The sequence below is a fragment of the Symsagittifera roscoffensis genome, chromosome 3 (assembly GCF_963678635.1).
Source record: "Symsagittifera roscoffensis chromosome 3, txSymRosc1.1, whole genome shotgun sequence".
Lineage (NCBI taxonomy): Eukaryota > Metazoa > Xenacoelomorpha > Acoela > Convolutidae > Symsagittifera > Symsagittifera roscoffensis.
This window is the reverse complement of record NC_087064.1, coordinates 56,812,606-56,833,687: the sequence shown is the minus strand read 5'-3', so window position 1 is coordinate 56,833,687 and position 21,082 is coordinate 56,812,606. Positions and strand designations below refer to the sequence as shown.

Below are 21,082 nucleotides of genomic sequence, written 5' to 3'. Positions count from 1 at the left end.
TTGTATTTCGGTACTTTCTGTGTTGTCAATATCAGGGGGATCTGAAGTTGTTTCTTCAGTTGCTTGTACCTGATTAATTTGTCGCTGATGTTTCGGTGTGTTACTTCTATATCTGTGTTGGGAATCAGGGTAACGATTGTTGTTTTTATAAGGGGATTGAGAATAATTTCTTCGATTGTTATAACTGGGATTCCTATTTTGTGAGTTGTTTCGTGACCTATTATAGTAACTGTTATTGTTTCCTTGATAATTAGATCTGTTGTAGGAATTGTTTCTTGATCTATTGATTTAGTAACGTTGGTTTCTGTTGTTTGAATAACTTCTATTTCAGCTATTTGAGTAGTTTCTATTTCTATTGTACGATGAATTACGTGATCTATCGATTGAATAGTGTCTATTCCTAGAATTTCAATGGGAACTGGTATCAAAAAATTCTGTTCTGTTTGAACTTGATCGTGAATAGTTGTTTCTATACTGGTTATTTTGGCTATTTGATCAACTATATCTATTTTGTGAGAAATTTCGTGAATTTCTTTGCTCTGGTGATCTACCTCTATAACTAGAGTTATAGGGTGATTGGTTTCTTGAGTAATTTGAATTATTTGGGAGTGGTTTACCAGAGCTGTTATTACTATGTATATTTTTGTTTGGTAAATTTTGATCCTTTTTCATGTATTGATAGAATGATTTATTTGGTTCTTTGTATTTTTGCGGTTTATTTTGGTTATCTTGTTGTTTTTGTCTACATTCGGCATTGCTGTGTCCGTATCTTCCGCAATAATTACACCATTTCTTGAAAGATGGTTTACCTTTGAAATTGGGATTTTTCTCATATATGTTCAAATTTTTAGTGATTTATCAGTTAGGTCTACATCTGAATCGTGTATGTTGTTTATATGTGTAGTATTTGTTTCGATTCTATTAACGTATTGTAGTTTAATATTTTCTGTTTCTTCGAGTTTCCTTGTGATTTCTGCTTGTTCTAATTTGTCAACTAGTTTTCTGAAATCTAATTCTGGTTCTCGAATTGATGAGGGATGTGATGCTCTCTTTTTAATAGCTATTTTTCTTAATTGGGGTGTTAGAGTCATCATTAAAATTTCTGTCATTTTCGTGTTTTTATAATCATGAGTGTGCAGTGAATATGCTTTTCGAACTAGTGTTTCGATTCTAACTGCCAATTGTTTAATTGTTTCGTTTGGTAGTCTGCGAATTTCATTGCATTAAACTCTTTGGTGTTGTTTATTTCTTTCAGAGTCAAACACTTTTGAAAATTCTTGTGTAAATCTTTTCCAATCTGTTTTTATGTCTATTGGTAAAACTGGAAACCATTTCTGAGCTGCGCCATCAATGGTTCTTTGGATTAACTCTGTGCGTCTATGTATCCAATTTTAATGGAGTGGTGTATTAATTGGTTCAGGTCCGATATTTAAAACTAAATTTGCTGTGACTGCGTTTAGATAGTCTTCTACAGAATTTTCAGGGTCTGTGCCTGTGAATACCATTAGTGGTTTATTTGATGTTTTTGATGATCCACCCATGAGGTATGGATTCATAGTCATTTGTAGTGATTGTTCGGCATTTGGCATTTGTGAAAAATTTGTCAGTTGATTTTTTGTTATTTCATGTTGTTGCAAATAATATGGTAGTGGTATTCATTTTGCATTTGCGTTGAATGATAATAATCTGTATTTGCTGGGTTTTGTGAGTAAAAAGTATTAATTTGAGGTGCGTGATTGGATCTAGGTTGTCGCGTATGTTGTTCTCGTGTATATGGTTCAAAAATATCTGGTTGATTTACGTTATAAGAGTGGAGTCTTTGGTTTCGAAAACTTTTTTGATGGTTTTGGTCTTGAAAATTGTCATCATCTGATGAAAGATAATTAGGTGTATAGTAAGGTGTTTTTTGTTTGTTTTGGTATGGCTGCTAAATATTTTTATTCTGTTGAAAAAATGGATAGTTTTCACTTGGGTCTGTTGGATTTCGTGGGTTATCATTAAAGTTTACGAATTTTGATGTTTGTTGTTGGAAATTTTGTCGTTATGAAATTGAACGATTATGCGGGTTTGTACGAGGAGGTTTAGATGTTTGTGATCTATTTACGTAGTTATAATTGTGTTCTGAAAAATTACTTGCGGTGAATATTCTTTGTTTTTGTGGTGGTTTCGTCATTGGTCTAAATGTTTGGTAATCCATATATGAATATTTGGGAGCAACCGAGGGTTTAACCGTAGATTGCAATGTTGTTTGAGGTAATATTGAGGTCTTTGGTTTTGGCGTTGTATGGTTTGGATGTATTGGTGAAATACTTTGCTGTGTAGTTGTTACAATTGTTTCAACTATTTCTTCATTTATAAAAAGTGATGATGTTTGAAAATCTTGTTGTGTAAGATTTCTAGTTCCATTTAAGTTTTCTTGTTGTACAAGGGTGGAAATTAAACTATTATTTTGTCTTCTATCAGGTAAAAATGAATTATAGTTTAAAGGTGTTGCATCTATTGTAAGAGGAAAAATCTTTACATAGTCTTTGTGAATAGAGATTGTACTGATTGCTTGACTTGAGATGTCTATTGGTATATACAGAAATTATGGATGAGACCATTCAGGGTCCCAAATACAGTCTGATTGTTTTGCAATGACAGTGTCGTCATTGGTACTTGAGGTCTGATAATTTTTCTTGCTTGTGCAATTAAATCAATTTTATGTGCAAAATAATCAATTATGAACCATGCTAAGATTTTTTGTAAATCATGTTTGGCATTTGGTGAAATTTCGTTGTTTGAAAAATTTTCACGAATTGTGTTTAAAAAATGCTGAGAATGCGGCAATTTCATTTCTGACATTTGTGTGTCTTGATGTTTGAACCGGTGATGTGCTTTCAGTTCATATACTTTCTAGTATAGATACATAACTATATAATAGTGAAAACACATCGTTGGTGAATATCGAGTTTGCTCTTTGTGAATTTTGGTGTTGTATATTTTTAATGTATTCTGTGAATACTTTTGAAATTCTATGTCGACATCGTCTGTTTGAATAACATGTTTGCTTTGATATCTACCTTCTGTGCTGAATTCTATGGTGTAGATTCCATATGGCTGTGTTAGGTTACATATTCCTTTTAAATAAACATCGATAATTTGTCTTTTGATTTTTACTTCTGGGAATTCTGCTTTACATGGGCTAATTCCTTGTTCAAATACATTTGCAATTAAATTAGTACAAAATTGTCTTTGTCCTCTATCTTCAGCGAGTGAGTTTATAATAAAAGGGGAAACAGAATTTTCGTCGGGACTTTCATCACTTTTCGTTTTATAACTGTCAGTGCGTAATGTTCAATGTGTCTGATTGGTTGATTCCAATTGTATAGACGTACTGGTTTATTTTTGTATATCTTTTTTATTCTTCTTTTTTCTTGTTTCGATGAATGTGATGTGGCTTCTGAACCGGAAAAAAACAATTGGTCGTGAACTGGGTAGTTTTTATTTACCGTTTCTTTTAGTTTGTAAAGTGCATCTAAATTGCTGACTTTTGATTCAGAGACTGCGTTTCTACGCTTTGAAAATCTTTTTCGTGTAATTTGTCTTTGCTTACTTAAAATTTTTCCTTTTAATGTTTGACGTTTTGTGCGAATATATCCGAGTGTTTGTTTTTGCGGTGTAATTACAGGATCGTATGTTTCGTTTTTTATTTCGCAATTGTGTAGTACGATTGTTTGTTTGTTTCCTAAATTGTTCAGTGACATAAGGTTTAGGATGAAGAATGCAAGGTTGTAATTAGTGAATTTGAAATCCTAGACTGTTAGTCCTTACAATTTTTTGGTTAGCCTAACTTGGGTCTTTTATGTAGGGTTGGAGAGAAAATTATATATCGATTCCGAAGAATGATTGTTACTTTCTCGTGGCTATTCTAAGTTAAGGTGTTAACTTACTTAATCTTACTTAGGGGTAGTGATTGTGTTCAAGGGTTGGAGAATAGTAAATTGATCCACAAGGTTCAGGTATAATTAGAACACAGGTAGTTCGTTCGATACTTTTTTAATACTTACTAAGACTTAAGATTTAGCCTGGGTCAGGTAAGAGAGGGGATTAAGTGAAGGATGAATAAGGGAAGTTCTTCACTGTTTAGCTTAATTTGAATGGTAAGTGTGATTGAAAAGTTTCTATTAGTCCTGGGTCTTTGAAATGGTTGGGTAGTGAATCGACGTTTGAGGTCGTTAGACACTTTATTATTGGGTGGGGGAGAACAAAATTGTTCTGTTTGATCCAAGGATAGGCCTTGATGATCAGGATATAATTTTTTATGTTATAAAATGGATTTCACTTAATTATTTAATGGAGATCCAAGGAAAGCCTTGATGATCTAGTTTAAGATTGAACAAGTTGAAATGAAAGAAAGTTAAGCATTTGGATAAGCCTTTAAAGATAATTTTAATTTATCTGAATAAAAAATTTAGTGTTAGATGATATTAGTGGTTTAAATGATTGCTGTTATGTTTAGGCGATGAAGCTGGGGATGCCAGGATGATTTATATATACTAACAATTAATGACCATGTCAACTTGTTTTTATTTTTTCTTTCAATAAATATATTTTTCAGATATCTTTGTAAATTTTACTGCAGATTTAGAGGAAACAGTTTGAGGTGTTTTTTTAAATCGTTATTGTACAAAAGTAAATAGAATTTAGCGCCTGTAATAATCATTGAAGATTTTTCTTCAAGGTTTCTATGTTTGCAAACGAAAATTTAAATTCTTTGCTAGTAAAATTCGAAATATAAAAAATTTGGTCTGGCTTTTGCCGTACGACCATGAAACTTAATGGTAAGTTTCTTCGTAGTCGTAGATCGTTTCTTGTCCGAGGCCTTCTTCCAATGCCTGGTAGTTTTAGTATTGTACGGAATAGCGGTTGTGGTCTATTGAGTCGTGTAAACATTTCAATTAGATTATTATCATGTAACATTTTTGATAATGTTTTTGTCTAATTCTAATCTATCTGTTAGTTCTAAGCTAATTTGTGTTTTAAGGTCTTGATCGAGACTTATGGTCACACCAGATGAGTTATGTTCGAGGTGTAACTCATAGAGTAATTTCGGATAGGGTACACCGTCTGCTCGTCACGCTATCTTATTTTCGGCCGGATAGATTGTGCAACTTCTTAGTCTAATACCGATCCTACTCTTACTCTTATATCTACTAGTCTCAGGGTCTTTAACTAGTCTCTGCTAGGCTCAATAGATCTAGAGTATACTGGCTTATTGCGATTGCTAAAGTTCTCTTGGAGAGGTAACTAATTTCTAAGTTAAATTCAAATCTCTCTGGTGCTGAAATTACAAGTAAATTCATCACTTACAAACAAGTGGGTTGTTAATTAGATGGATCGTGATTGGTTAATATTAAATATTTTATAGAGATAAAATATCCAATTTATAACCAATAATAAATATAGTTTATATCTGGTTCCAATGGGGCGTTGAAGCTTGCAAAATGTGAATTAGGACTCAAAAATTTATCGCTAACATTATAAAATCCTAAAAATGTGGCATCAAATTTAGCGAGAAGTTTTCTTCAAATGTGGTATCAAGTTTATCGCGAAAATTTTATAAGTAAAAAGTAGAATTACTCAGCGCCATTTTTGAACTACTCGGAATAAAAATTACTTTTCAAGCGACTTTTTTCTAAATCTGGAGCGGAGATTGAAATAAATTTTTGAGGGAATTTTCGAGATGATCGGTCGAGAGCCACCCCTCAAACTTCTTGCAAAATCTTCAAAGATACATCATTCGCAAAAACGTGTCCGCCGTAGGCTAAAAACCTATATGAAAAATCAAAAAAGACTTTTTTAAATACTCTCAAGTGGAAAGACCGTTTGGGTAGTGGGAGTATGACATTCTGAAGCAAGGATCCCTGAAACCGCTACTGATCTGACGGAAAATTAAAGATTCCTTTATCTCAAAATTTTGTTTCGAAATTTCACATCAGACATTCAATGCGTATCTTTTACAATGTTTTACAATTGCAATGTTTTTCTTGTCTTCGAAATAAGGAGTATATATGTTAACGGAAGGACATTAAAGGATGTTTGATGGAAAATATTTCAAATCGTCAATCAAACATTAAAACGTCTGAATAAAGTAGAAATTGAACCCCACTAACATATAAACCCAAGCTTAATGCAAACTAACCACCAAACTAAACTCATCAAATAATATCAGCAGCGAACTGAATACCAAAGTTGTTCATATTTTTCTCAAGATGAAATCCATCATCGCTTTTATTACTTGTATTTGTTACTCGCTACAATATATATTTGGAATTGATGACATAGTTGTAAATTCGCCAGTTCCAAATATGAACTGGACGTCGCAGACATTTTTGATACCAACCAGGCCTTCGTTTTGGCCTCCAAGTCTCGAGGGAGATGACCGGACGAACTATCTGATTCAGAACCGGTGGCTGCAGCGAAGCGAAAGCAGACACGTATCAGAACAACCCGCTCGGAACTACTGTTTGCGCGGATACGAAGTTGAAAGGGAGGTAGATTTTATTGCGTATGAACACGAACACAGGTAAACAAGTTTTAAAAAAGAGGTAGCAAAAAAGGAAAATTTAAAGTATAATCGTTATCGTTACTAGTTTTTAAGTAAACCAGTAGAGAATTTAGTGGTGAAGGATCGGACCCCCCCCCCCACACACACACACACACACACACACACACACACACACTAAACCAACACCCCCCTTACCTCCCTAAGGGATTCGATCCGAATTTAATCGGTAGTTATTCACTCATGTTTAAGATTTAACCTATGGGGCTATGAGTTGAGCTTGACGGAGCTACAGATGGAAATGTCTCTGCGAAGGAATATCGAAATGGGGTGTGAACAAATGTTTGAACCAATCCACAGACGACATAATTTTTTCTATGGGCGTGAGGGATGCTGCGGGGGACAGTGTGACAAGTTTCAGGACCACGGATTTGCCCGCATGCTGATGTCGCTTCCCGATTATATCTCAAAACTAACGGACTATTCTAGTGATGGTGAGTTTAATATAACTCAGCGATGTACTGTTCGGTTTCATAATGACAAACTTCGTTACGTCCCGTTGCCCCACGCCAAACATGATTAAAGCTTCAAAGGACACAAATTATTCATTTTTTTTTGTGGTTCCAGTGAACCACAGAGGAGCGATCAGTAGGCCTTAACAGTCCTATGTAAAAATAGTCCACTTTGTAAGATTTCCGGCATTTAACTAGATAAATCGAGCAAAAGTTAAAAAGCACTTTAAACGCGTTATTGTTCTGACTTTGGAAGAGAGTGGCGGAATATTTGTCCTCGGTGTGGTTTTTTTCTTCAGACAAATTTTGGCGTTTTAACTAGCCATTTTTGACAGAAGATTTTCTATCATCTGAAAAGTATTGTTGCCTTGAGCTCCAATTAATTTAGATATATGACCTGCGGTCATTTTTCGTAAGGTTATGGGGTTTTAAAGATATTTTTTAGGACAATTAACGCGCGATATATTTCGCACTTTTAACACGTAAGCGAAAATTTAATCCGTTTTTAAAATCGTTCCAAATTAGTTGAAGCGCGTTATTTGCCATAATTACTTTTGATAGGTGCGAAATCTGTCACTTCCTACTTCATACAATTTGATTTTTAAAAAATCTCAAACTGTTTATTTTTTTTTCTCGAAAAACCTATCAGTTGTTACAAAGCGAAGCTTATTTCATAGAAATTACAAGACAGTCGGAACTCCAAATTCATTGCTACGATATATAGACTGCTTTAGCGCTATAAACACTTTTTGTGCTAAGAATCAAAACTACACTCAGATTTCGATAATGATCATGAAACGAGAAAATCCGACAAAAAAAATAAAAAATAACGGCTCTAAAAGTCAAAAAGGAGAAAAAGAAGGACAACAAGGTGAAAGATAAAAAGGCAAATATGACCATATCACTGAGTTATTCATAGACAGAGAGACAACCAGAAAAAAAGTCACCGCGAAAAAAAAAAATCCAAAGTACAGTGCTGATTTAAATTAAGCGGACAAAACGCGTTAAACTTGAAATTTAAAACGCAGTTTTCTCAAACTGGGTTGAGTTTAGGTGAAAATTTATGAAGACAAACCTTGCTTAAAATTTCAGGAGAATTAATATGATTTAAATTGTTTTGCGAATTTCGGGTCCGAAATTTTACCCCAAAAATGGGTCATTTTGACTTTTCTTAGTTAATCAAAAATTACGCCGAAAACACCCAGTCGTTCACAGACATAAATATATCATAGTGAGCCCCTTACGTAGCCCAACAAACTTTAAGAAGGGTATAATCTCCAAAATATTGTTTAAGTTAATTTATTTTTGTTTGATAAACAAAAAAGGTCATTTTTACTATATAAAATACCAACTTTTTATTTAAAAACAATTTTTAAACAATATGCATGTTTTTTTGGAGAAAACACCCTTTTTAAAGTTTGTTGGGCTACATAAAGGGCTCACTTTGATAGAATTATGTCTGTGATCGACTGTGTATTTTTGGCGTAATTTTTGATAAACTAAGAAAAGCCAAAATGACCCATTTTTGGGGTAAAGTTTCGGACCCGAATTTCGCAAAACAAATATACATCATATTAATTTTGCTAAAATTCTAAGTAAGTTTTGTCTTCATAAGTTTTCACCTAAACTCGACATAATTTGAGAAGAATGCGTTTTAAATTTTAAGTTTAACGCGTTTTGTCCGGTTAATTTAAATCAGCTCTGTATGTAGGAGATCAACGGCTGTTAAATGAAATCTGGATAACGAAAAAAATTGAGAAAGGTTATGACATTGCACGACAACTGATGTAAACCCAAGAAAAGCACAAATCTTATGTAATAAATGAAAAACTAAATGCGCTAGATGCGCTTTGGACGTAATGTTATCTGAAAGCAATGTGATAATTTGCCAAACGCAACTTTTGAAAAAATTCTTTAGAAATAACGTTTCAAACGGCCCAGATCTTTCAAACCTTGTAAAGCCCTTATATATTTTAGGATTGTTGAAAAAAGTCAGAAGAAATCAAATCTACTTCGAGGCTAAAAAGCACCTGTACAATTTTCTCCAAACTCTTGCGTGCACATATTCATTTCGGTCTGAAACCAAATAACTAGAAAAACACCAACCTTCTTTTTTTGAAAATTACGTTTTTTCATTCAAATTTTTCTATGAAACCGCTTGAAATCATTCAAAGTTTCATTTCATAAAAGATGAACCAAGTCTAAGATTTGTTGTTCAATTGCTTATGTTTTATTGCGTCCACAGAAAATTTGGACTAGTTTGAATCGATCTTTGTAAGCGACCTTAAATGTTTCTATTTTTTTTGTTTTGCTCCGGAGGATAAGCTTGCTTAAAACCACTGAAGAGTCATCCTTATAAGTTTTTGTATAAAAAAACAAGAAGTCTTCCAAAGTCTTAATAAACAATATCCTGCTTGACGAAGCAAACTTGTGCGTAATGATTCAAGCTATTAAAAGAGTTTAACCGCCTCAAAATTTTTCAGGCCATGAGAAACTTTGAAGTTTTTTGAGTGGAATCGCGCTAAAAATTATGTTGAAAAATCTGTATATTCATTGTTGAAGAAGTTTCTTAAATCTCTTCAATAATTTTTTACTCGTTATTCATTATATAGCTTTCCATATATTTGGTTGCCGTTTCGGCTGTTGTATTTGTTACTGCCAGAGATTTTTGGGTACTCGGAAAATGTATCCACCGCTACCGAAATATATGCGTTTTTATCCAACTCGTTTGGCTTTGGGCCCGCAAAATCTAATTGTCCACATCTTTGGGTACTCTACCTTATCTTACTCAAAGTGATGGTTTTTTCTTTTATTAGTGTTTAGGTTTTTATCTTGCTCGCTATTACTTTTATGCTCTTTTCAATTATTTTTTTTTCATTGCTACAAAAAATCGTTGGGTCTGGGGAAACTCGATATCATTTGCTATGCCCAACATGGCGTCGGTTTTGGATGAGCTAAGTTGATACTATCCGGCAGTATTTTTTTTTCAGATAAGTGAGTAATGCCACTTTGTCGTCGATGACTTAACAGTCATCCCGCTCACTTTCACCAGCCAGGTTTCACCAGCCAGGTTTGAATATTCCTTGATGGTCCTTTGTGCTCCATGAAATACTTGGTAACAATGATCTGAGTGGTACTTTTTCGCCGTTTAGATATAGCTTGGTAATTCTACCCCATAAATTTTTCAAATTAGTTTGTACTTTTTGGGGATTGTAGGCTTTTGATTGCCGCTGTTTTTTTTTCATTGACGGTCTCGTCCATCTGCATCAACATTGAATTCTGGCTATTCTTTTTTATATATGCAAACTTAGATTTATTCAATGAATTGGCCCTTTTTGATTTTGTTTCTCTTACATAAACATTATCGCCAATAACTTTTCGGTTTTCTTTACTTTCGTCACCTCTAAGATTTAGTCTAAGAAAGCAAAGAACGTATTTTTGCAGTTTGTATATCTGAGTTCAATTGCTTGTGGAACTGGGCTGGTGTTTCCGTCAAGTCATTGAATTTCATTTGCAACTGGTACATCCACCTCGTTTTCACACCATGCAGGCTGAAGTTGCATTGTTCGCTGATAACCATATCCAACAGAAATTGTGCGTATGTGTAGCGTAAACTCAGTGATGAGAAAAAACTACCCTGTTTCTCTCTAACCTAATTGTTAAGGCGACGTGGTCAAATAAAAGCTCAATGTTTCGCATCTTATACTTGTTTTTGTGTACTTATTTGCTAATTTATTATGAATCTAGTGCCAGTTTGGTCGATTGATATTTCATCATTGGACTGATGAAGTTTTTCTCACTACATTTGTCCAGTTTTTTATCATGATCTGGTTTGATGAGCTTAATTACCTTTTGTTGTACAATTTTTTGTAGAAAATTGGGCACGCTGCGCCCGTTTTGTTGCATGGCTTTGTAATTTACTTTAACAATTCTGCTAATAACACTTGGTTTTCGAATCTACTGAATGGTGTAAATAATACCGAATAATTTCTTCTAAGCAAGCTTGCAGTTGTCGAATCCGACTCGTTGATTGCACTGATTTTCAGAACTATTACATTTTCCTGTTGTAGCTTTATACCTTTTTTGTATTTAAATTTCGCCCTACTATCCCGGGTTGACCAAAACTTCTAATCATACAATTTCCATTTATGAAAAACTTCTTGTCATACAATTCCATACAATGCCATACGTACAGAACATTGTATGAAATCTCTATGATAAAGATTTTTCCATAAATGAATATTGTATGATAGGTGTTTTTCCATAAACCAAAAATTTTGATTTTTTCTTTCAAACTTTAGTTTCTGAAAAGTTTTTGGTTGTGTTCGCAACCGAACACAAGTGAAAAAAACCGTGGTTACTCAAAACACCAAAGGTTGGACGGTCTTGCATATACAATGCATAGCAAACTACCTGAATTTAGATGTTTTTCACAATTGATATAACAAAAGTAACGAACTTTTATTTTTTGGCAAAATTTTTTAATGATGATTATTTTAAATTTTTGAATTTTCAATTTATCAGACATTGATCAAAGCTTACATTAACACCCCATACAAAAGAAATAGGAATTTTCAGCGTTTTTGAAAAAAAAATTTAAGTGAAAAGAAAATAAAAGCCAATTTTATCGTATCCAGGACTACGTTATGCACACAAAATATTAAATTTTGCATGCAAAAAAAAAATTTCGAAAAATGTTTGTTTGCGTACGAAATTCGATTTGCGGTTGAAAAAAAAAACAAAAAAATTTTTTGGGCCAAATTTTCAAAATAACTTGGGAATATATGGGAATTGTATGAAAAGCATTTTTTTCAAAAAAATGAGAACCTCAGTTTTTATCACCAGACTGTTTTGTAAGAATCAAACATCCACAGAAATAAGTTTATACCAGTTTTCAACCATTTTTAGAAATTGTATGACAATTGTATGACAAGCATTTTTCCATACACTTGATGTATGGAATTGTATGATAACGATTTTTGGTGTATGGAGGTCAACCCGGGATACTGACTCTGTGCCCATCCACTATAAAGAATAGTGCTGAATGAACAGTCCCATCCCCCTGATACGAATGGTATGAAATTCTGCCTCATGGCTCGACATATACTCCGTTGCTACGAGTCAAGTTGATTGCCACTTCTTTTTTGGATTTTGCTTCCAGATGTCGTATTTGCAGTAGCTTCTTGTGCTGACAAATACTCTTTTAGTTAAGGTTTCGGGCTGCCAGAATCGTCTATCGCAATGACTGATTCCCTGTCGTTTTTTTAAATGATGATTTACATCTTCTTCTTTATCATCCACTGACTTTTTGGTATCAAAATTTTCTTGAATTGTCCTTACTGAGATTTTTATTCCTGGTTTGTTTTCCATCTATTTACAGACATGAAATTAGCGAATACCACCGGGTGTACGCTGTCTTCTTGCTGTTCCATTTGTAGTTTTTTCATTCTATCACCTTGCTCGTTAAGGTAGTTGATGTCCCATCTACGGCAGACGCTTTAAAAACTTTCCCTTTATCCGTATTTAGAACAGATTATGTACTTCGTTTTTAATTAACCTTGAATGAATTTCCTGACAAATTGCGTGTCCCTGATTATCATGTTTTATCGGTCCATTTATCTCTTCTCATCGAACATTTATAAGCATCTCCTGGCGTTTTTTGTTTGCAATTTTGTTTCTGAAATCTTCTCGTTTAGCACGACTGCTGCAAGCTTGTACCGGACACCTTCTTCTTCTCGATTTCCACAGTCTGTTTTTGAAGCTAACTAGTTTTGTATGAACTTGTTCCAATGAGTCGCTTTTCTTCTTCATTCTAAATTTATATCATTCGGAGAATATGTAAGCTAAAATTATACCGTTTAAAGAATATGCTTTTTTTACGTGAAAATAAGTTTTCCAACATTTAACATAGGTCTTTGTTCGTAATGCTTCGTAGATCTGCCTTTTTTCTTCAATGCCGAAACTGTTTTTTGTGTTGCTTTTCTTGAACATACCCGCATCCAGTTTCAAGCGTTAATAATCGATTATATTACGATTTTAGTACCAGTCTTACTAAAATTGAGAAACAATCAATTTTAGTCAACTAATAATCGATTATAATTTCTCTATTTAAGATCAAGTTATTATTAATTATAATCCATTATAATCTATTATAATCAATTATTTAGTCATCCATTTTTCGATGCAATTATAATCAATTATGATGCGATTATAATTCATTATTTTTATTCAAATATCTAATTCATTAGTTTTGCACAAAAATCCATTATAATCGATTAGAATTGATTATAATCCCTTTTGTCTGTCCATTTTGTCGTCAAAGTTGCATCTAAATTCCTCATATTTTATGCTTTTTGTAGACGTTGGTTCCTATGAAAAATGAGAAAAATGTTTTTAAAGTTTTCAAATCAATTCGAATTTATAAGTTTTTTCTTTTCTTCCCCGTTAGAGTTGTTTTGTGATGCATATTTTAAACTTTTTAACCACCAAAACATCAGCAAATTGATTTAGTTTCTTGATTGATTCGGATGATTTATTTTTCTTCTACCGCGGGAATCTTTCCACTAATATGCTAGGATCTCTATGAAACTTTTGTTTCGAGGTAAAACTTTGTGTTCAGATGAACCAAAGTGTTCAAGATATCTCTCTTTTAGAGATTTTCTTATTGACACAAAAATAATGACCCATGAGATATAATTCGAATATAGTTTTGAATTGACAAAATTTTGGCAAAATAAGAGGTTATAATTGATTATAATCAATTATAATTGATTCTAAGGGTTTTTTGTAAGAACTATAAGCAATTTTAATCAATTATAAGAGATTATAATCTCTCGGAAAATCTCACGATTATAATCAATTATAAATCTTTTAAAAACCATTTTTTGGTAATTATAATCAATTATAATTGTCAAAAAATTTGTCATAATAATCCGTTATAATCGATTATTTACGCCTAAACTTGGATGCGGGTAAGTTCCATAAGAGTTGGCCGGCTGATACGCCCTTGATTTCTTTCTCGATTTTCCGTTCTCAAAATTTATCCTTTCTCCTTAATTGTATAACGCAACCTGTCTTGTGAGGATTTGTTTCAGATAATTTTTTCTTCCACGAGTGAAGCTGTTGGTATATGTGGTGTTGCTGGGCAGTGTTGAAGGAGTTTTTGCGTTTCAACTATTGGCATTTGTAGTTCAACCGTCGATTTGACCCTTCTATTGGAGGTTCAGTTTTGTGCTTGTGTCAGAAAGGAAGGATGTTCAGAGTAGTTTTCTGATCGTGAGCTGACTACGCCAAACCGCACCAGGGAAATCTTGCCCTACGAGTATTTTGTATATCGACTTGTCGTCCATTCGAAGCTAGTTTCCGTAGAACTTGATTAGGAATAAGAAAAGGCGAATAAGTTCTTTCGCAAGTAATTATTGGTTCGAATCTTAGACAAGAGTTTTTTTCTTTAGATTAAGCTCATAAGCCTTCGCGGGTGCCGTGAACGTCCTTCGAGTACTTTGGCCTTCAAGGCCGAACATAAAAATAAAATCAAAAACTTAGGATGTACCATGCAAATAGATGTAAATTATATAAATCAGTATTTTAAAGTATGCGGACGGAAAACAGAGGTAAAGAGAAGTTTTCAACAACGTAGCCAAGAAATTTTAGAGCCGGACAAAAACATACAGCCAGCGGCGAAGTGAAGGAAGTCTTAGAGTCTAGTTTTTTAGACACCCCAAAATACTTGGAAAAACTGCTGCAGTCAGTCGCCAGCATAAAAATGCAACAAACAATGTTACATAAGAAACATCGCCAAGATGGTTTATATAGTACTTTAACTTTAAGGATAACCCGAATAGGCAGTAATTTTTTAGAAGTTCATGAGAAAAAAGTAAAAAAATTCGTCCGTTAAAATCAAAAATTAAAATGTTCCATAGGTTCTTAACTATGCCAGAAAAAAAATTGACAATTTTTATCTTAATTACTGCTCGAGTTTGTTTATTGTTTAGGAAAAGAGTTGAATTACATTCGAGCTTTCTTCTTGAATAGATGCCGATTGAATATCATCACTAAAATCGGTTTTGGAACTGGCAGATTGATACGGGATAGTCATCCATATGTTAGAACTAGTCATCTTCCAGGGTTCAATTACATTTTCGGTAATTTTGATCACCTCAACGGTGACATTCAGATTCCGTATGAAAATCCCGAGGACTTTTTAACTTTCAAGTGGTTCAAAAATACGGTGATGTGTCGAGATCAACCATGGATTTGCGATCCAGATGCCATAGATACTGGCAATACTTGAGTCGTCAATGATCAAATTACTAAAAGAATCTCCTACAGTTTCAACTCCAAGAATGAAGAAAAAATATTCGCAATGCTGATTTACGCTAAAATTGTGGAACAATTTTCTCACAATCAACTTCTTTTTTTTCAACGTCATAATTTATGCAACCTTAGATTTTTATATCTAATAATTTGTTTTTATTAAAGCTTGAGAAGCGATTGAGAAACTCTGCTTGTCTTTTGTTTTTTTAAACTGTGTGAGAAAATTTTCAAAGACATTTTCAGTTCGCTAGAACACTTCTAAAAGTTGCAGCAAATCATTTCAGGTTTGATGCCCTGCGCGTTATAGAATGAAGTTTCAAAGTTCGAAGTGCTTGAAATTTTTGAACTATGTTTTTGAGCTGAAAATTCGATTTTTTGATGTTAAATTGACCAACTAAAAATTTTTAAAAAAGTTTCGGATCAATTGAGCAATCTCCCCCCCATCCTCGCGTGGGGGGGGGGGGGGGGGGGAGATAGCTCAATAGGTACTTGAGACATGTTTATAACCACTTGAAAATAGTTGAATGACATGAAATCATAAAACATATTTTCCAACGACTGTGGAAAGCCAAAATTTACAATATCAAAGTTCAAAAGTTTCATTTAGATTGAAAAAAGAATCAACAGGCATAAAAAGCGACTTTTTTCCTTTCTTAACATGACAAAAAGTTTTTGCGAACAATATTAAGGTGCTGCGGAGAACCGTTTTTCCTATTCAGATACAAGGCTAGAGCACCAACCCTGGTAAATCGCTTTCTTCGATGAGGCTATGGTCGCCTAAGCAAAGTTTTGCAAAAAAAATTTCATAATTTCGATTTTTTTTTTCAAAATTTTCTCGATACTCATATAAAAAAAACTTCAGTCGGTCAAATGATTGCGTGCTATAAAAAAAACATCCATCTACTTCCGTTTGCTGACGTCTTTTTGAAGAGTTTATTTGTTTTTGCTGGGGGGAGATAGCTCAATTGGTCATTACGGGGGGGGGGGGGAGAGATTGCTCAATTGATCCAAAGTTTCTGCTTTACAGATTCTTATAACTTTGATACTTCTTGAACGTTGATGGGCTGTGTATTCAGACTCAGACATAAATTTCTCAACAATGGTAGTTTCAGCGTAGTTTGTGTTTATTGTTTATTGAAAAAAACCAAATGACCCATCTTTGGGACAACTTTTTGATTGACATTTTTTGGGGGAAAACGCACCATTTTAACTTTGCTCAAAATCTAAGCCAATTTCTTTTGTTCTCATCACTTTTTTCTTATCTTAACCCAATTTGAGAAAAACGCGTTTCAAATTCAAACGTTGTTTGTTTTTCCCGGTTAAATTAAATCAGCACTTTTATTATTGCTTCGAGTTTAACTCGGGAATCCGTTCAGCAAATTTTTTAACCAGAAGCTGGTTCTGATTTTGCGATTTATCAAATCCACAAATCAAGAAATCAAACATTATTAAATTGCAGTTTTGTTACGACAGAAAGTATTGGCTTGAAAGATTTCCGAGCAGCAACCATAAAACTTTTAAATAGTTCTCCCTACATTATATCAAATACCTGACTTTGGGACCAGGAGAATAAAAGTTTTACAGAATTTGTTATGAAACTATTGTGAACTTCAATGAAATTTATTTATTCGTAAAAAAATCCCAGCGTTAGAAAATTTCGTTTCGTGAGGCGGCAATTGGTAACAAGTTGGATTAAGTAACAAGCGCTAGTTCGTAACAGTAGATTAAGAGGAAAACACTGATTCACGCGCCGCACGCATTTCTCACTTGCTGGATGTAAGTGCATCCGAGCGAAGCGGAGCAAGCTTATTCTACTAACTAATGTCTCGCTACGATTTTTCGAAGGTTACTAGCTTTTGGCTGACCATTTTTTTTCACAATTTTCAATAAGTTTGGTGGAAATCCTACAAAAATATCGAATGAAGTGATAATAAAATCAATATGCTCTAAAACTTCATTATGTAACTTGCAATCCATCAAATCTGAAGAAATGATTTCTTGCAACTTTTAAAACTTTTAGGAGACAAACTTGTTTTTGAGGCTCAGCTTATCGTAAGAACAATAGTTTTTTATGATATTACGGACTTTTGACGAGTGTGATCAGTTCTGATTTAAAAAAAAAAAATAAGCAATGAGGCCAAGAAACAATTGGTGACTGAAGAACTGGAAAGGATTGTTTCAAATTGAGTGTGGATTCGGAAAAACTCATCGCTGATATAGGGTTATGGTTTCAGGTCTGATTTATTGATATTTAAGGCTTCGATCATGGGTGCCTAACACTGTTTTTTTCTCAAATATTGATAACTGTTACTGAGAGATCAACTCGGTCAAGTTAAACAGTTTTCGTTTTTTTCTAAGGTATTTTATGTAATTTCTAAATACTGTTTTTTTTAAATAGAACAGCTGTTTCGTAATTAGTCTATTATTTTTGTGTCGCATATCTTTTCAGGTTTTAAATGCAGTTTTGTTTGGTTATCACCAACTCTGAGTTCTGAAATACTTCGGAAGAGTAATGAACGTGGTGAAGACTTTTTATAGCTCCTGTTGATCTTTTTTTTTCAAACGCAAAATTTTTTGAAAACGCAGCTCAAAAGCCTGACTAAATTGGCCATTTTAAAATTGTCGAACTTGATTAAAAATAGTTCCAAACTGAATTGAGACAAGCTAACTGATGGTAATAACTCCCCGTGCCATTCGAATTTGAACACCAGTAGTTCGATTTTAGCTTTTTAGGGAATAAAACTGATGGCTTCTGGGGAAGCTATTTTAACCAGTTTTTTGTTAACGCGAAGTGTGTGTGGTAAATAAATTCGTTCCAAATTGAATTGATATAACTTAATTTTTCAGAGTAACGTGTGAACGAGATGAAATTAGGAACAAACGTTTTTGAGTTATAATTTCGCGCAGAGGATTCAGCAACAAAATCAAACAAGACTGCTCGTATCAGGGCGAAGCCCTGAATATTCTGACTGCCTTTTAAGGTTTATGAAGCAGTAATAACATTAAAAAGTTAAAGGTAATAAAACAAAATGAATTTTTTTTCTGAAAACCATCCCCCCACACGCCATATAAAGTACAAAAGGATAGATTCCGCTCCTTGTAACAAATCAATTATGGCAAGTAAACTACGTTCAACAACTTTGGAACGATTTTTAAGAAGGATTAAATCTCCGCTTTCGCGTTAATTGAGGGAAGTACAGTGCTGACTAAAATTATCCGGACAAAACGAACAAAACTTGAGTTTTCAAACGCGTTTTTATCAATTTGAGTTAAGATTAGACAAAAAGTGAAGGAGCAAAAGTTGGTTTGAATTTTATCAAAATTATAATGGTGCTATTTTTTCTCCAAAATTCTCCAAAAATTTACCCCAAAAATGGGTCATTTTGGCTTTTTTCAATTAATCAAGAATTACACTGAAACTACTTTGTTAATTGATGCAAAAACTATATCACAAGAGTCCCAACAAAGTTTAAGAAGGGTTAAATCTGCAAAAAACCAGTATTAGAGAAAATTTTTTTTACTTGATTGTCAATAAATGTGATTTTTTTATATAAAACCCAGAGTCTCTGTTTAAAAACAAATTTTAAACAATTTGCGTAATTTTTTGGAGATACAACCCATCTTAAACTTTGTTGGGCTATGTAGGAGGCTTCTTGTGATATAATTTTCTCATCAATTAACAAAACAGTTTCAGTGTAATTCTTGATTAATTGGAAAAAGTTAAAATGACCCATTTTTGGGGTAAAATGTTGGTTGAGAATTTCGAAGAAAAAATTGAACCATATTAAATTTGATGAAATTCTCAGCAATTTTGTTTTCTTCATTTTTGTCTAATCTTAACCCAATAGGAGAAAAACGCGTTTGAAAATTCAAGTTTGTTTGTTTTGTCCGGATAATTTAAATCAGCACTGTATATCGCGTGTTAATTGTCCCAAATTGGTCAAACACCCATAAATTTAGGAAAAATGGTCACACACAGGTTTCAAATTTAGGCTCAGGACAACAATACCTTTTGAGCGACTAGTTAAAAAGTCGAAATTTGTCCGAAGAAAAAAACCCACCTCGAGCACAAATATTTCGTCGGAACAACAAGACTGCTCGTATCAAGACAAAGTCCTGAATGTTCCGACTGCTTTTTAACGTTTGTAGAGCAGTAATAACATAAACAACATAACAAAGTTAAATGAAAAAAAATGTCCTATAACTTGAAACTTTTTCTATGAAAATCATCTCCCCACTGGCCATTTAAAATACAAAGTGATAGATTTCGCTCCTAGTAACAAACCAATTATGGCAAATAAGCTTTTTTCATTCAATTTGGAACGTTTTCTAACATGGATTAAATCTCAAGCAAATATATTTTTGATCAAAATGTAATGAAGATTGCAATTTTACTATTTTAAACACAGCTTTTCATGGTTACTTTTCCTTAAAATTTTTTCCAAAAATGAATAACAAACAAAAAACAGGAAAAAAAATTTCAAAACAATTTTTTTTCTACTTTTTCTGATCTTTAATTTTAAAAATGTTATAGAAAATTTTTTGAAGCGTTGCTAATTTTTGAAGCACTGACAACTAATTTTTACGTAATTAAATTAATTCTAGTTTTCTTAGCCTATATGACCAGTTCTCTGAAAACAAATATTGCTCGATTACTTTACTCGCTCGGAGTTTGACCAACACTCAAAATTATCATACCGGTTTTTCTCAACACCAGGACATTTTGAAAGATGTAAATATTATTGGAATCACAGCTGAAAAGGTTTTGATATGAATTATCTATCGTTCCGATAACGATTTGTCGTACATTATTTTGAGAGAAAAGCAAAAAGAAAATCAAAGCAAGGCAAAGCCCTGATTGTTTCGACTGCTTTTTAAGATTTATGCAACAGTAACAACCTAAAAAAAATTAACAAAATAAAATGAAAATCATCCCCCCACACGAGAAAGACCAGAAAGATTTGATCTTTTCTATGCTTTTCTCAAATATTTTGAAATAAGAATTATAAATCAAATCATAACAAGGCATAACTTCGAAATGCTTATAACAGGGTAAAACATCGATATTTGTTAGATGTTTTTTGAGATATCTGCATTTTTATTTAAATTCCACAGAAAATTCAATAAACTTGAAGAGTTTTTGTTTTATTGTTCCGACTTTCGATACGAAGGTAACGGAATATTTGTTACAAAAATTCCGTTACAAATATTCCGTTACTTTCGTATCGAAAGTCGGAACAATAAAACAAAAACTCTTCAGGTTTATTGAATTTCTGTAGAAATGCAGATATCTCAAAAAACATTTAACAAATATGTGGTGTTGCTGGGCAGTGTTGAAGGAGTTTTTGCATTTCAACTATTGGCATTTGTAGTTCAACCGTCGATTTGACCCTTCTATTGGAGGTTCAGTTTTGTGCTTGTGACAGAAAGGAAGGATGTTCAGAGTAGTTTTCTGATCGTGAGCTGACTACGCCAAACCTCACCAGGGAAATCTTGCCCTACGAGTATTTTGTATATCGACTTGTCGTCCATTCGAAGCTAGTTTCCGTAGAACTTGATTAGGAATAAGAAAAGGCGAATAAATTCTTTCGCAAGTAACTATTGGTTCGAATCTTAGACAAGAGTTTTCTTCTTTAGATTAAGCTCCTAAGCCTTCGCGGGTGCGTGAACGTCCTTTAAGTACTTTGGCCTTCAAGGCCGAACATAA

At 33.3% G+C, this 21,082-nt stretch overlaps 1 protein-coding gene and 1 long non-coding RNA gene across 2 annotated transcripts in view; one reads left to right on the top strand and one right to left on the bottom strand.

Annotated features, from left to right (window-relative positions):
- LOC134841764 (V-type proton ATPase subunit H-like) overlaps positions 1-21,082 on the bottom strand; it is a 183,374-nt gene that overhangs the window by 36,403 nt on the left and 125,889 nt on the right. The gene's annotated exons all lie outside the window — the stretch shown is intronic.
- LOC134842715 (uncharacterized) lies at positions 6,230-15,491 on the top strand. Its single transcript, XR_010162536.1, has 3 exons — positions 6,230-6,568; positions 6,800-7,041; positions 15,054-15,491. It is a non-coding gene; the product is annotated as an uncharacterized LOC134842715 (long non-coding RNA).